The sequence below is a fragment of the Oenanthe melanoleuca genome, chromosome 1 (genome assembly GCF_029582105.1).
Source record: "Oenanthe melanoleuca isolate GR-GAL-2019-014 chromosome 1, OMel1.0, whole genome shotgun sequence".
NCBI classification, from domain to species: domain Eukaryota; kingdom Metazoa; phylum Chordata; class Aves; order Passeriformes; family Muscicapidae; genus Oenanthe; species Oenanthe melanoleuca.
Window position 1 is genome coordinate 43,541,908 of NC_079333.1, and position 15,336 is coordinate 43,557,243.

The following is a 15,336-nucleotide window of genomic DNA, read 5'->3' on the forward strand; positions in this document are numbered from 1 at the left end:
GGGGCGGGGGCGGCTCCGGCCCGGTCCCGCCGGGATCGCCCCGGCCCCGCTCCGCCGGCGGGGGCGAGCCGCCCGCGCAACCGGAGGGGACGGAGCTGGCAGAGAGGTAACCTGGAAGGAGGGTGTAGCCAGGCGGGGGTCGGCCTCTTCTCCCAGGCAGCAAGCGACAGGACGAGAGGACATAGTCTCAAGCTGTGCCCGGGGAGGTTTAGGTTGGGTATTAGGAGGAATTTCTTCGCAGCACGGGTGGTTAGACATTGGAATAGACTCCCCAGGGAGGTGGTGGAGTCAGCGTCCCTGGACGTGTTTAAGGAAAGACTAGACATGGCACTCAGTGCCATGGTCTGGTTGACATGGCAGTGTTGGGCCACAGGTTGAATTCCATGATCCCAGAAGTCATTCCATCCTAGCTGATGCCCTGTTTCTGCCCGCTCCCTCCGCGCCAGGCCCAGGTGAGGGCAGGCGGCAGGGCCCCTCCGAGGCTGCCGTGGGGAGACAGGGGTTCCTCCTGGTGGGGAGGGGAGGCGGCCAGGGCAGGGCCGGGTGTTGGGTTGTGTCAGGGGAGGGGGCACGGAAAGCCCGGCCTGTGCTGTAGGGAGTGAAAAGTGGCGACTCTTGAAGCGGGCCTGCTGCCCCAGGGGTGCCCCGGCCACCTCCCTGTGTATCTCAGAGAACTCAGCTTCACCTCCTTCCCTGATGTGACTTCTCCCAGAGCAGACTCGCACTGCTAAGACGTGAGGAGCAATGGATCACGACCGGGGTACCGAGTGAGGCAGGTTAGGTGAGCTTCCACAAGCGGGGCTGACTGACCCGCTGCTGATATTTGAAGGCGTTGATGGCCCATATGAATATGTTGCTCAGTGTGTGACCCGGATCCAAAACAACAAAAGCATGAGCAACTTTAGAATATCCTTTCAAGGAGCAGAGTTTCTCATACAAATACAGATGACAAAAGATGAGTTTACAGAAATTGTTGTGGCAGAGGTGTTAACTGAGAAGCATTACAGAATGACTTGGTTGGCAATAACACTGGTGCCAAAAGATTACTACTCACTGTGAATGCTTCAGAGTGGCTTTTTTGTTTTCTCACTGCCATACTATTACCAAAGCTCTCTAGGTCTCGATTGGTTACACTCAAACGTTAGTTAGTCGATCACATTCAAAACTTGGGACATCTAGGAATTAATGCTAAGGTCATTATAAAGTAAAGCAGAGAGTAAGTTAAATGTCATTTGTATGTTGGTATCCATATTATGAGAGTAGCTCACCTAGTAACTCCATGTGAGTGTGGAGGAAAACTGCTGAGAGAACAGCTGCAATTTTCTATTACTTTGGTTGAGGGCCTTCAGAAAGTACTCAGTCTGTTTTAGCAAACTGTATCTGCCACCTCTTTCTGATCCGCCAGCCAGTACTGTGTTGTCAACATTACAAATGTTCTGGTACAGGCTCTGAAACATGGAAATGCTTTTTTGCCCTCTATCCACTGACAAAAGGTGATCAGCCATCAGTGCCACTAAAGTAATTTTTTTTCACTCTCCTTCCCTGGCGTGAATTGAGTAATTAATTCAGTTCATTCATAGAGCATAATTTCAGATGCCATTTAACTAATGGCATCTCAGAATTTATCCAGTTGTCTTTTAGCTTGTGTTGTTCACTGAGTGTCATTCTGTGAAGTGTTTGAGACATCTTCAGGAATCTCAGGACCCAAATCCTTAGCAGGATACAAACCCTTCAAAAACACCCTCTCTGAGGCACACAAATGACTGCTCATTTCAAAATCACCCAGGAGTGCAACGTGCAGGGTGAATGGTTTCCGTCTCTGCGTGGTAACGTACATCGCAAAAGCTTTTTCCTATTCCCAGAGGCCTAGAAACTAACTCATATGGGAAACGCTTTTTTAATCCCAATATAAAACATAGAAGCGAAATCTGTGAATTATTCTACTCAAGCACACTGCAAAATCCCACTTCTTCTGTAAAACTTGTAGGAAATTCCTATTGCCTATTTCTGTTTCCCCGTAGACAAAATATTTTCCATCCCAATCTTATAGTTTGACACATAGTATTTGTACAAACACCTTAAAAGTACTTTACTTTCTGTGTAAACCAATAGCAAGCACTTCATGAGTGCTGGCAGCATCTTAGAAACATCTTGTAAAGGATGGCTGAGAGATTTGATTTCTGAATGCCAAATCCCTTGATCTTGAACACACGACCACATCACAGGCAAGGAGGTTTAATTCCTTGTTCAGACAGGCATCTTCAGTTTTTCTTTAAGTAAAAACAAACTAGATCATTTGTCTTTCCTCAGATGACATTCCTGCCTGGAACAGATACAACTGCAGTGTGGAGAGCTATCCTCATATGGCTGCAAGCACGCAATGCTGATGGGCGAGTTAAGTGTCCTCAGCCACCCCTTCTCTCTCTGCAGTAAATTCACCTCGTGGGCGCAGGGTCCCGGAATACGAAGCTGCCACTGCACTTGTGCTGCTCACAGCTCTGCTGCTGTCACCGTGCTGGTACAGGTGTGAGTGCTAGAGCACACACCTTAAACACCTCTTTAAAGAGAAAACTCTTGGTGAGTCAGGCACAGTTCTGTTGCACCCCATGCAGGATCACTGCAGGGTAGTTTATGACAGAAAGCAAAGATCTCTGTGGTCTGTAGAAATGACGCTGACAGTCTGCTAGATATAAGACAAGTTTCACCAGACAAATTGAGTTATGTGGTGACAAATGTCATCAGCTGCAACACTAAAATGTTACCTCAGTTTGCTCTTCCTTGCTCTTATAAGCATAAATTATTACATTTAGCAAGATGTCATACCTGCTTTTTAAAAAAATGCTTTCTGTGTGGTGACATCAGACTTTGTACTAGAGGTGTTTGCATTGCTGAAAATTTGGAAAAGGAAATGAAAATGCTAACAAAATGTTTTCTGAAATGTTTAAAATGTAGTTTTTCTTTAAAATTCAGTGTCCCATTGAATAGTTATGTAACAATGCTTAAATGCAGTCTTTTCTTAGTCTTTCATTTGGCATAATGAAAATAATGTAAAGTCACATCAAAATACAAAAACAACTACCATGAAACAAAATCCTTATGAATCCTGTCATTCTTAAGAAATCATGTTTGGCAGAAACTTACATCTTTTAAGTTTTGTTATAAAGTAAAAAAAAAAAAAAAAAAAAAAATAAAAATTAAAAAGCAAAGTAAACATATATCTCCTCATGCCTGAAAGTCCACTTCCACTTCTCAGTGTCTTTTTAGAGCGTTAGGCCAAGTTCCAAGAGGGATTCACTCTCTACTAGAGCTCCAATCCCCTCAAGAGCATTAGGCTTAGTGCCAGCATTCATTTACTCTTGGAACAGCTTAAATTAACTCCTGTTACATTCTGTCTAAACCCTTTCTTACAGAGTAAGAGTTGAGAGCTGGATTCAGTCAGTTAGGCTGAAGGCCACCCATCATGCTTGTCTGTCTTCCTCGACCTGAAATGCTGCATAAACTGGATTGGGGAAGGCAGTGATCAGCTGTGTGTAAGTTGAAGGGGGAAGCTGGCAAGCCATCTTTTGTATACATGTCCCCATTTCACAAGAAACAGCGTGGGGGTTGGTCTGACTTATTTAACATAAGTACATATGACAGTAAGCTCCAACCAAATGTGAGATTTTAGTAGGCTGTGCAGTGTTCTAACAGTATTTTGATACTTTCCTGGCAGAGCTGAACAGACAAGCTAATCAAAAGACAACAAACATCACTGCTTGATTTTGTAAGAACTGGATTGTAAGATTATATTTTGCCAAATGTCAGACAGAAGATTGAAATGGAAGGTCTCACAAAGAAAGCCAGACCTTCTTTAGCCCCTTCAAACTTATATGGTCTCTTAAAAATATCACTTTTATTTTACTTTAGCAAACATGAGAACAATTGGTTTGCCTATTATTACACGGCAAACGCTCTGAAGCAGCTGAGGACGTAAGCACAGGGAAGACAAGTTTTCCAAAAAGCAGTAACACAAAATGTTCTTAGCAAACTTAAAAAAGTACAGGGTAATTGGACAGAACTGGGCAGTCATTAAAGTTGACCAGCTGATACTTTGGTCTCTATCCAGAGGCTCAAAAGTCCTGTACCAAGGTCTTCATGGTGAAGGCTAGAAGTTGACTTCAGGGATTTCCAAAGCTGCTTTGTATGACTGTTATTTATAGAATAGTTACAACCTTTCAAGGTCATCTAGTCCACCTCCTTCCAATGAGCAGAATCATCTTCAGCTAGGTCAGGTGGCTCAGAGCCCTGTTCAACCTTAACCATTTTCATAATTTCTACCCATCCCTCCTCCACAAGAAAAAAAACCAAAACAAACAAACAACAAATAGACGAGAGATTAGTTTCAAGGAATCTGAATTACCTTCCTTGGATGAAGAATCTTTTAAGCTGTTAGTTTACAAAAAGTTCAGTTGTTTTGTATGCTATGAAGATGATGGAAATGGAAGTAGTTACCAGACAGTCAGCATTCATCTACTAGTAAAACTGAAAATAAATGTGAGCATTTTGTGGCTAGATAACACTATTCAGTTCATAAATAAGAGTTCACAACAATCTTTGTAATTAGGAGCTACACTATAAATATAGCTTATCTTCAAATATTTTCAACTTGCTAAAGTTACTTGAAAGCTTATCATGATAGAGTGCATTTAAAAGGAAAAGAATTAAAATTTATCTAAGATATGTGTCCCCAAATACCTCTCATAGCATTCATTTATATAGACCTTTCTAACACGCTGCCTTCCCACACTCTTTGTATGTAGTTAGCTGAAAAACATTACTGGCATGTAAGTTCCCTCAAACTTCAGAATAACTTTTTTTAAGTTAACTTGAAAATCAGAGAAAAAAGTTGAAAGCAAAATTCTTACTTTAAAAAAAATTAATTTGAAAAGATAGCAGTAATGGAATTGGAAAGATTTTAAAATATGGTTTCTAAGTTGGCAGTGACCTTTTTGGGATAAATATTTCATTTATTAAAGAAATGGTACACAGACTGCTTAAACGCTAATGTGAATACAAAAAGCAGATCAAAAGTGGTTCTCTTGTGAAGGAATATTTATTTTTAAAATTTGAATAGTATATTTGCTGTTACTTTCTAAGTAAGGCTGTAGATCTCAATTCTGTGACAAGTTGCATATATTCTGCCTAATTTTAAGCATTTTGAAAAATTCTGTGGTCTGAACCAAGACTACTTTGACTGCATAAAATTAACTGTATACATAAATCTTTGAAGACTGGGGACTTTCTTGCAATTAGATGAGAACTGTAGTTCAACTGCTGTTATATCTTTTAATGATAAGATCCCACAGCACTTTTGCAACAATAATAGAGGTCCCCTGAAAGCATTTTAAGTAATGGAATTACAGCACTTGTTTTAGTGGTTATATTTTCCTCAGGTTTCCAACTGAATAAGTTATCCTTCATTTTTTCTTCCCTTTCAAACATTCTCCTGTAGTGCTGCTAGCACTGATTAAAAAGAGAGACCTATATCTGAAATCCTATCATTTTGATATTTAACCTGTATTTTTATATACATACAAATATATGCACATTTATATATCTATTTTGCCTATAAAATATTATTCATAGGATTTCCTGAAATCTTATTCCCAGTGCTTCCTATATAAATATGTAATTGTGTTGCTGGGATCATGCTGTATTTCAGGGAGTGTTTCTTCTCTTTTCCTTCATTCTCTGAAATCAGTGTGAGCATTGCAATCAATTTTAATTATACTAGTATTTCACTCTGAGTTTTATAGGAAGAGTTGGCAGCAATAACTATAGTTAAGATTGCCTAAGACTTTCTGCAGTATAGATTCTGTACTTAAAAAGAGAGAGGGATAGAAATTGTACATAAGGGTACAATAAAACATGTCAAGATTAGCAAAGTTAATTTTATCTGTGTTACTTGAAAAACCAGAAGGCTTTATTAGGGACTCTGACTTTAAATTTTTAAGTGCAATGTGACTGAGACTGATATAATTTAAAATTATTATTATTATGTAGTTCAAAAAATACTATAAAGATGGCAAGGCATTACTTCACAGTATTACCAAAGAAACAATTATAGAATTATCAGTATTGTAACCTGTAAAATATTTTTAAAATATATGTTTTCTGGAAATGTTGAAGTAGAAGCAGCATCATATATTTATTTCTTGTTTCTTTTCCCAGACTGCTCTAAAGCAACTATTAATAACATGTTGTACTGCTACTGTGATTTATTAATGAAAGTTACTTTAGTTATCACATCCTTAATACTACTGAACATGGTGGAGTGTATATAATTATTTCTGTAAAAAATAAAGGAATAATAAAACTCTAAATTACTGTTTTCTGTAATGTATTCCATTATTTCAAACAGTGTTTTCTTCTTTTGCTCGGAATTCTGTTTATGAGCTGTGATTGCACCTATTTTTTATATATGTGGGGGAAAGGCATGATTATTTTCAATATATGTGTTTAGTTGTTTAGTATTATCTAACCTAATAGAACAAGTGTAAGGTAGACACAGCATCACTGTAAAAGATTCTGCAATCTAGAAAAAAGTTGGAAGTCCTAATATGAAATTCATTGTAGTCAGCAGAATTTTTTCCATAGGTGTCTGCATTTGGCACTTGCATAGCTGAAAAACAGCTTTGCTATTTTTGTGAGTATTGTGGGCAGTCTTGGTATATTCACTGGTGAGGGATCCTCAGTCTGTAGCTGCATCAAAAGCTATTGTTAGATCCACTCAAAAAGACACAGTAATAATGGCTCTTAATAAAAATCCCTGACAAAGCTATGGATAAAGTTGACAGTTCCCATTTGGTACAAGTCACACAGGAGCTGTTTTGCTGAGTACACCCAGAGAGGATTTCCAAGTCATAACATAACCTTTTTCTAGAGAAGGGAAAGGTCTTGAGGGAACTTGAGGGAGTTGATATTCTGGAATACCTGAATTGCGTGTGTCCAAGAATGCATAAGCTATACCAAGAGCTAAAAGTTGAGATACACAGACTGTCTCATGTTCACAAGGCTTAGGGAATCTCCTGCTCACATGGCATTTATATTGTTTATGGGTCTCATGTCCTGCAGCTTAGGTGTAGTCTCTCTGTGGCTGGTCTATAATGGAGAAACTTAGTTAAAGTAGTCCAGAGGATGCACAGCAAATCAGCCATAACTTAATTTCTGAGGAAGAGAGGAGACTGGTGGGACTAAAGCGTGCACAGGGAGGTTTGTGTAAAAGGGCAGAGGTGAGTAAGACAGGGGTAAGGTTCATCCCACTAAAAATGAATGTCTGCGTATAGGAGGCTGTATCTGAATGTATCACATTATGCTCTTGTTAATGGGGTAAGTATTAATCTCTAGCATGATATGTCTTATCCCAAGATAAATGTTGAAGTGGCTCAGTTGAATCTCAAGCAAAGAAATACCCATATCAGTCTTTCTGACTGTGAGGAGAACAGAGAGAATTTTTGTGCAGCAATAAATGTCTACACTGTATACTGCTTTTCTTTATTGTGTCTAGCTGCTGCAGAGATTCTTGGAAAGGAGCTGCATATCAAATTTCCTGGGCACATATGCTAGCAGAGTTGGCAACAAAGGAGATAGTCAGAGTTTGATTATGGGGTGCCACCCTGATGACAGATGAAAGCAGGGATGTGTTACTTCAAGGTGTAACTGGGAAGAATGTTGCATGGGAGAAGTTGGGATATCCTCACTTCTTCCCTGTGTACTAACTTTTTACAAGGCTTATGAACATCTGCATTTGGGAGCACTGCAATTTATGTCTTTCTTTGTGTCTTGACTTCCATGAAAAAAATTAATATTTTCTGTCAGTTCAGAGTGCTGCAGAGAGACTTTGTAGAGAGCTCACAAAAGCAGATTATCCGGTGTTCCAGAGGATACCTGCCTACTTGCCTGTGGTAATTGAAGGCATTTAGGAATGCTCAGCATATCATGCTAGATTGCCCCTGAGTTTAGGTGGGTGGGGTTCTGTGAGAAGGGAAGGGGTGACTGATGACAGCAAGCTATTTATTGTTCTCCACAGCAGCAAGAGAAACTGCCATTTTCACTCAGAGGACCTTAGGTCAGTCAGTCAGGAGCATCCCACTCCATAAGCCCTGAGAAGCTCCAGAAGCTGGCACCAGTGAATCACTGAGGACCAGAAGAGTCTGTGGGTAACCTGCAGGGACTATCCATGGTGGGACTTTACCCCAAATCTACCCATGGCAATGGTCTGTCACTGCTGATAACATCTCAGCACCCAAAGAGCCCAATCCTCTTGTCAGACTTGGATGGACGAAGTGGAAGGCAAGTTTGAGGAATAAGTATTGCATTATTATGTTATGAATAAATTGTAGGCTAACCTTTTTTTTTACAGATTAAGTAGGATCTAAATGACTTAATACCCATGGAATTCCTTTTGTCTTCTCCTTTTAGTGTGCTCTCCTCCTCAATCTCTTTTTATATAATCTCTGTTTTATTATATGTAATACTAGTATATTCAGCAGCTAGGTTTTACTTGCTGATGGCCAGAAACTCAACTGCTATTGGTAGTTGGGATGATACCAGAATCCCTGCAGGGAGAGCAACAGGGGGCTCTGCTGCTCTGAAGGGTCAGAGTACCTTATCAAGAACTAGGTATTACAGCATCTGTGGAGGGTCACTAGAGGTTGATTACCTTCTTTTTTTGAGCCATGGAACACATTAGGCTGGAATGACTTGCCTAAGGTCTTAAAACAAGGCAGTGACAGAGCTGGAAATAATCCCTGGAGGCAAGCGCTATTTGTAACATATTTTCTGCAAATATTGCTTTATTTGGACAGTTTTTGGATGATTATTGCAAATTTTGAAAAATAAAATAAAAATTTCTGCATTACCAAACTTTTGACATTCACATTTGATTTTAAGTCTAAGGATGTCTGTCAGTCTGATGCTACTATTCATCACTTTCTTACATCCACCTTACATGTAGTTTTTAAATTTTCCCAGCTATAACTCTACTGATTCTAATTTGTTGTAACTTACATTCTGAAGAGATAGGACAGACTATGGTCCAATAAAAGCAAGTAACAAGAAGATGCAAGAAAAAATGTCAAAATTTATATTTTGTACTTCTACATACACTTGATGGCCTAAAACTTAATCTGCCTTATTCATCATCTTCATCCCCTACCCTTACAAACAGGTTAGCCAGAACAAATAGTTCTACAGAAGTGGGTTTGGATGTTAAAGTCATCTATCCTACCTTCTGTGCATCCTGTACAGTACTGACACTATACAAAACACAACTCTAGTGTAATAAATAATAGTGTTAGGCTTGTGAATACAAACTGAGGGTTTATACTGTCCTCTGTCAAATCAGAGAATGGCAAGATGTTTACTCACAAAAAGTGTCTTGTCTCATTTCTCCATACCTAGTCTTACATCAGCAATTAAGAAAGTAAAAATTACTGCTGTGGTTTTACACAAAAAGAGAAATTCTAAAAGAGGAAATGTAATGGAATTTTGACCACTTTGTAGTCTTTAGAATCTACCACATTTTCTCCACTGCTCAAATGATTATAAATTATAAGTAGTTTTGCAGAGCTGTTAGCATTATTTTCTCAGCTCACCCAAAGTTTTTGCAAGACTTATTGTCTGTGATGAGTCACATCTTTTATTCATACAGTTATAAATATATTAAAGCTGTCAGGTATAATTTGCTGCTTTATCTTCTTTAGATTCAGCATGGTTTCTGAAAATAAGCTAATTTAATAACTAGAGAATCTAAGTTATAATCAAATTTATTATATTTACCAGACTTGAATTTCAGATGGGATAACATTAAAAATGTGTTTGAAGAGGAAAGAGCAGAATTGCCTGTGGGCATTGAATTAGCAGCCTGAAAAATATCTAAGAATGTTGTGATAAAGAGTGTTATGAGGATGAGAGGAGGAAGAGGAATTCTGTTTGTCTTTATCTGCAGCTTTTACATGTCACAAACTGAAATGAGGGTTAGAATCCCAGGCCAAAGCTTCAATTCAGTGTTCTCTTTTTAGATTTTTCAGAGACTTACAGTGTGATTTTATAATGTAGCATTGCAACTCTAAATGGTAATTTGTCTACAAATCTCCAAATTTCTGTTAGAAAGGACATGCTGCTCTTTATGTGCATGTATGAGCACTTGCCTCTGTCCACGACGTACTAGACATAATCCCATGAGTTCTGCATCCACCAAATTTCTGCTGAATTCTGGATGAGATTTGTGCTTGGAAGGCTTCTGGATCAAGGTTTCATGTCAGGAAGTGCTGAATAAAAGGCCTGTTCAAAACCAATCCAACAGAAACCCAAAAAATAAAGTCTCTTTCTTTTCTTGTAGCTCATATTAAGTCTCCTCTGAAAGACTGTTAGTCTCCTCTGAGTTGGTGCCCCAACTCTCTTAACCAAGTTTGTGGCACAGATTGTGTTTTATTTATCAATATATGGTAAGACAGCCTGTTATTTTGGGATTACATTAGTTGCATTTGTATTGTGGAGATTATTAATTCCCAAAAGTGCTGTCTTTTGTCTTTGTGTATGCAGTTTATATTGAAGCAGAGTTTTTGTTTTTCCCAGGGACTTCTACAGACTTTCAGATATTTAAAATCTGAAGTTATATTTCTTTTTGGTCCATCATCTGTTAAAGACTGCTGGCTGTACTAAAACCAGCAAAGGGATAAACAAGGACAAAAAAGAAGTTTATTCCAGAGAACCGATATATCATAGAGGATTCCTTTCCTGAAGGTACCCAGCTACTTAGAAATCACTGAGAATAATGGTCACACAAATACAAAGAAGGAAATTTTTTTATAATGACTGAAATTTTACTTAATATTGAAAAGCTTAATTAAAGGAAGAGCTTGAGGTTTGAGCATTTCTAGTGACAACTTTGTGCTATGGGGGTTGTCTCTGTGTGGTACATCACTGACAGGACACAGTAAGTCAGCTGTTCTTCTGGCTCTGTTGTAGCTCTAACCCTCCACAGCTGAGAATGCTCATTTCATGAGTGGAAGGAGGAGGATTTTAGCCCCTGGAATTTCAGAAGATGTCTGTGCTACAATTCAGAGCCCTTGGTGCTGAAGGTAGTTTTGATAAAGAGGTTATGGCACAGGGGCTGTATGATACAGGGTCTCGCTCTAGAATTCCATATTCTTTTAGTCTCTGTTTTACAGACAGTTCTTTGAGGAATCTCATAGTTTGAGGATGACAAATTTAGTAAAAAAAGTTGAAAAGGATCTTACTGTTACAGAAGAAGAGCTTTAGTAGATAGGTAGAAACACAAAATGTCATAATACCCACTGAAAAGTCTCTGGGTATTAAGAGCAAAACGCTAGAATTTTGTGCTAAATGCTCAATGATTCAGAGCTTGAGGACACAGTACATGAGTAAGTATTTCTTGCTTTAGTCATCAAACAGCTACATTAAAGCATGACTAAGAAGAAAGGCAAGGCAGCAGTGTAATGTGGAGCTGATGAGATAGCTCCATACCGAGAGCAGAACTGGAAATGAGATCAAAGATGATTGAATTGAGTTGACTGCACCTTGCTCAAAAAGTAAAGGAGCAGGGAAGGGTAAGAACCTTTCAATAATTATAAGGAATGAGCAAGAAAACAAATGCCAGAAGACAAGAGGTAAAAACAGTTCACATGACACTGTAATCTCATAGCTTATGCTGTCAGCAAAAAAGGGTTGGATGAGTTTCTGCAGACTCAACAGTAATTGCCACGCAGCAGCAGTCAGTACTATTGAAATGCTGGAACTGATGGGAACCAACTAGGCTGTCGTGACCGGGAACAGACGTCCTCCGAAGAGCATGAGACAGCATTCTGCAGCGTGAGAAATCCTTGCCTGTCAGTCTAAACTGGTGGTTTTTTGGTGGACTGGGACCTGTATCTCTGATAAGATAGGAATTTTGCCTTTTTCTTGTTTAGTTTGGTTCTCAGTGAAGATGGAACAGTCTTCTTTTTTGTAAATGCAACCTAATGGATATTAATTTTCAGCACCTACATGTGTTCTAAGTATCAGCATTAGAAGGAGCAAGAATGCCTATGTTTGTAAATATATTCAAGGAGTACAATGTCAGCAGCTTTTCCTCTCAGCTCAGTGTGAATTAATGTTTTGTAATGTTTTGAGCATAACTGACCTTGAGTTGAGCCGTTTATATTCTCCCTTGGAGAAAGACTGCTTAAGCTCATGCAGTTCTATACCATCAAGCAGTTGAAACTGGAGCTGCTTGTGTGAATCTTGACTCAGGAGGTTTGAGGTTGCTGCTGAGTATTTTTGGCCAGTGGACAGAAGTAGGATTTGCATTTTCATCCTCACAAGGGTGGCTGAAGTCTTGAGAGTCAAAGCAGCCACAGTTAGCCCTAAGTCCCTAAACACACAATAGCTACAAGCTTTTGCCCACCTAAAAAGTGTAGGGGAGGAGTCAGACTGCTCTGTGTTTAATGGGAAAAGGAGGAAAATCTGTGATCTCTGTTCTTAAATGCTGTTTAAAGATGTAAAAACGATATAATTTTAGCTTCTACTCAGGAATGGCTTATCTAAGGGCTACTCTTGAAAGGAATTGCTGGGCAGGCCAGTTACAGGCAGAATTTAGTATTGAACTTTGGTTCTTTGTCTCGTGGTGTATATTGCATGCTGTCGTGTTGCATGCACTAGCTTTTCTTCTCAGTTTGCTTAAGAATTGTGAATAAAAAGGTACCATAAATTAAAAAGCGGTACGCTTATTGGCCTTCTTGGCAGCTCGTGTCTGCTCTCCATAACCTATCGAGAGTTACCCCTGTGACTGCCCAAATACTCTGAAACAAAGATCATAGCTGTTTTTTCATGAAATAGGAAGTCTTTAGTGATGTCTGTGTATCCTATGAAATAGGAAACCTGTAGTGATTAGTCTGAGTTGACATCATTTTCAGAAGGGCTGAGGAGGTATGAAGTGGTGTAAAGTGAGTATTTTAAATTTTCATATGAAAAAAGTGCCACAAATCAATGGAAGTATAGTCTCACTACAAAAAGATGAGGCCAGGAATTTTAAACAGTGGGAGCTTAACCTCAGGCACTGAAATACTTATTCTTACTTAGGACATAAATGATTAAATAGTTAAAGACATTGAGGAGTCACAACAACTCTGTGCAGCACTAGGGGCACAGTACCTAGGGGCAGAGTACCTAGAAACCTGCCTATTGGAAAAGGACCTGGCAAACAGCAGCTGAACATGATCCAGGTGTGGCCAGGTGGCCAAGAAGGCCGATGGCATCCTGGCCTGGAGCAGCAGTGCTGTGGCAGCAGGAGCAGGGCAGTGACCGTCCCCCTGCACTGGGCACTGCTGAGGCCACAGCTCCAATCCTGTGCTCAGTTCTGGGCCCCTCACTGCAAGAAAGACATTGAGGGGCTGGAGCGTGTCCAGAGAAGGGACACGGAGCTGGGGAAGGCTCTGGAGCACAAGTGCTGTGAGGAGCAGCTGAGGGAGCTGGGGGTGTTTAGCCTGGAGAAAAGGAGGCTCAGGGGGGACCCAGCACTCTGCAGCTGCCTGAAAGGAGGGGGGAGCTAGGGGGGGTCAGCCTCTTCTGCCAGGTAACAAGTGATAGGATGAAAGAAAACAGCCTCAAGTTGTTCTGGAGTAGGTTTAGCCTGGATATTAGAAAAAATTTCTTTTTGGAAAGGGTTGTCAGTCATTGGAATAGACTGCCCTTGAAGTTGTGGAGTCACCATCCCTGGAGGTACTTAAAAGTCATGTAGATGTGGTGCTTAGGGACATGGTTTAGTGGCGGTGGACATGGCAGTGCTGGGTTAATGGTTGGATTCAATGATCTTGGGGTTCTTTTCCAATCTAAACAATTCTATGATTCTATGAAGAGATCTTAATGAACCTAATTTTCTCCAAGTATTTCCTGCAGTTCATTTGCTGAGCACTCATGTAAGGCATCTTCAGAGGTTTTGAATGTAATTGGCCAAAAAGAGGCACTAGTGAATAGCTTTGAGAATCTAAGCCTTTCAGTCTTAATTTAGGCTCTGTTTTTTGAATATTTGCTCTTATAAATGCATAATTTAAAGTAATTTCAGTAATGGAAGTTTTTTGATTCTCTGTTCTTGAAGAGAGACTCCTTATTATAAGGCTGACTCTTTTGAAAGCATGTTAGCAGTATATTTTTTGAGTGTGACATTTGTATGTGTAATGAACGAGCGCTAAATATCACTTTTAAAATCACTTTAAAAATTGCTTAAAAGTCTTAAATAGAAAAAGATTTATTTTTACCTTTCAGGAATGTTAAAAAATAAGCTTTATTCTCACTGTTCATAGACAACTCTAACGCCTCAACTTTTGAGTAGTGTTGAAATAATTTTTGAAGTGTTTCATAGACTCTGCACTATATAGCCTTTGCTTAAACCCAAGGAAAATGGAAAATATAATAATAATAATAACAATCCCCAAGATTTGCTCTTGTCTGAGTACTGTGCAAAGATGCTTTAAATGACTAGACAAAAAATTATGAAAGCAGCATATGACCTAAATTATAAATAAAATATGGGGACTACTGGACCAAAATCTGCATGTGAGAAAAATTTAGTGACAATCAAATCTACAGAGAGGACTATTCAAGATCATTTACTAAGACCTCAGTCCTCACACTTTTACAGCTGAGAGTCAAGTATTTTGAGCACTGCGAACAGTCTTTCCAGAAATTCACTGCATGACTCTGTAAATGTTTAAGCAGTTCTTGGATCTTTGACTCATCTCCCAGTGCTTTGTGTACCTGGGTTTTGCTTTCATTTGTCCTTCTATGGTGACTTCCACAGCTTCCTAATTATGTAAGCTATGACTGAGAATGGCCCACAAATTCTGAGTGTTTGCAGTGATGAACTATAAAAGGATTTTTTACCTGAGGGAATAAAATACTCAAATTTGCTTGGTTTTGCATTTATATAAATTGTCAAAGCTCTAGCAATGGAGTCGTGCTGTGGTACCTTGCCTAAGGTGGGAGTTTGCTCCATTTTTTTTTTTTTTTAAGAGCAGGGTTTGCAGTGTCATCACCATCACTCCACTGGAAGACACAACCAGAGAACATCTAATCTAGAGAAGGGAACAAGCTTACAAGGTTGGTGTATCAGAGCTCTCCTTAGCAGCCCCCAGCAGTGGGGGCTGTAGGAACCAAGTTCCTATGTACAGAGCTGGAACACTCAGATGATTACAGGAATACAAGGTATGAATTCCAGAAAGTTCAAGCAAATTCTTTCTGCTTGTTCATACCAAGATTTATACAAATAGCATAACATGAGGCTTGGCAAGTTTTGCC

General features: G+C 39.5%; 1 long non-coding RNA gene across 2 annotated transcripts; it reads left to right on the forward strand.

The window, feature by feature from the left end:
• Nucleotides 1-16: 16 nt before the first annotated feature.
• Nucleotides 17-6,366, forward strand: LOC130250685 (uncharacterized). 2 transcript variants are annotated; one of them, XR_008840029.1, is made up of 3 exons: nt 17-106; nt 2,311-2,577; nt 3,411-6,366. It is a non-coding gene; the product is annotated as an uncharacterized LOC130250685 (long non-coding RNA). The 2 variants fall into 2 exon arrangements; XR_008840030.1 differs by lacking the exon at nt 17-106 and adding an exon at nt 582-781 and having other exon boundaries at nt 2,311-6,366.
• Nucleotides 6,367-15,336: the final 8,970 nt, after the last annotated feature.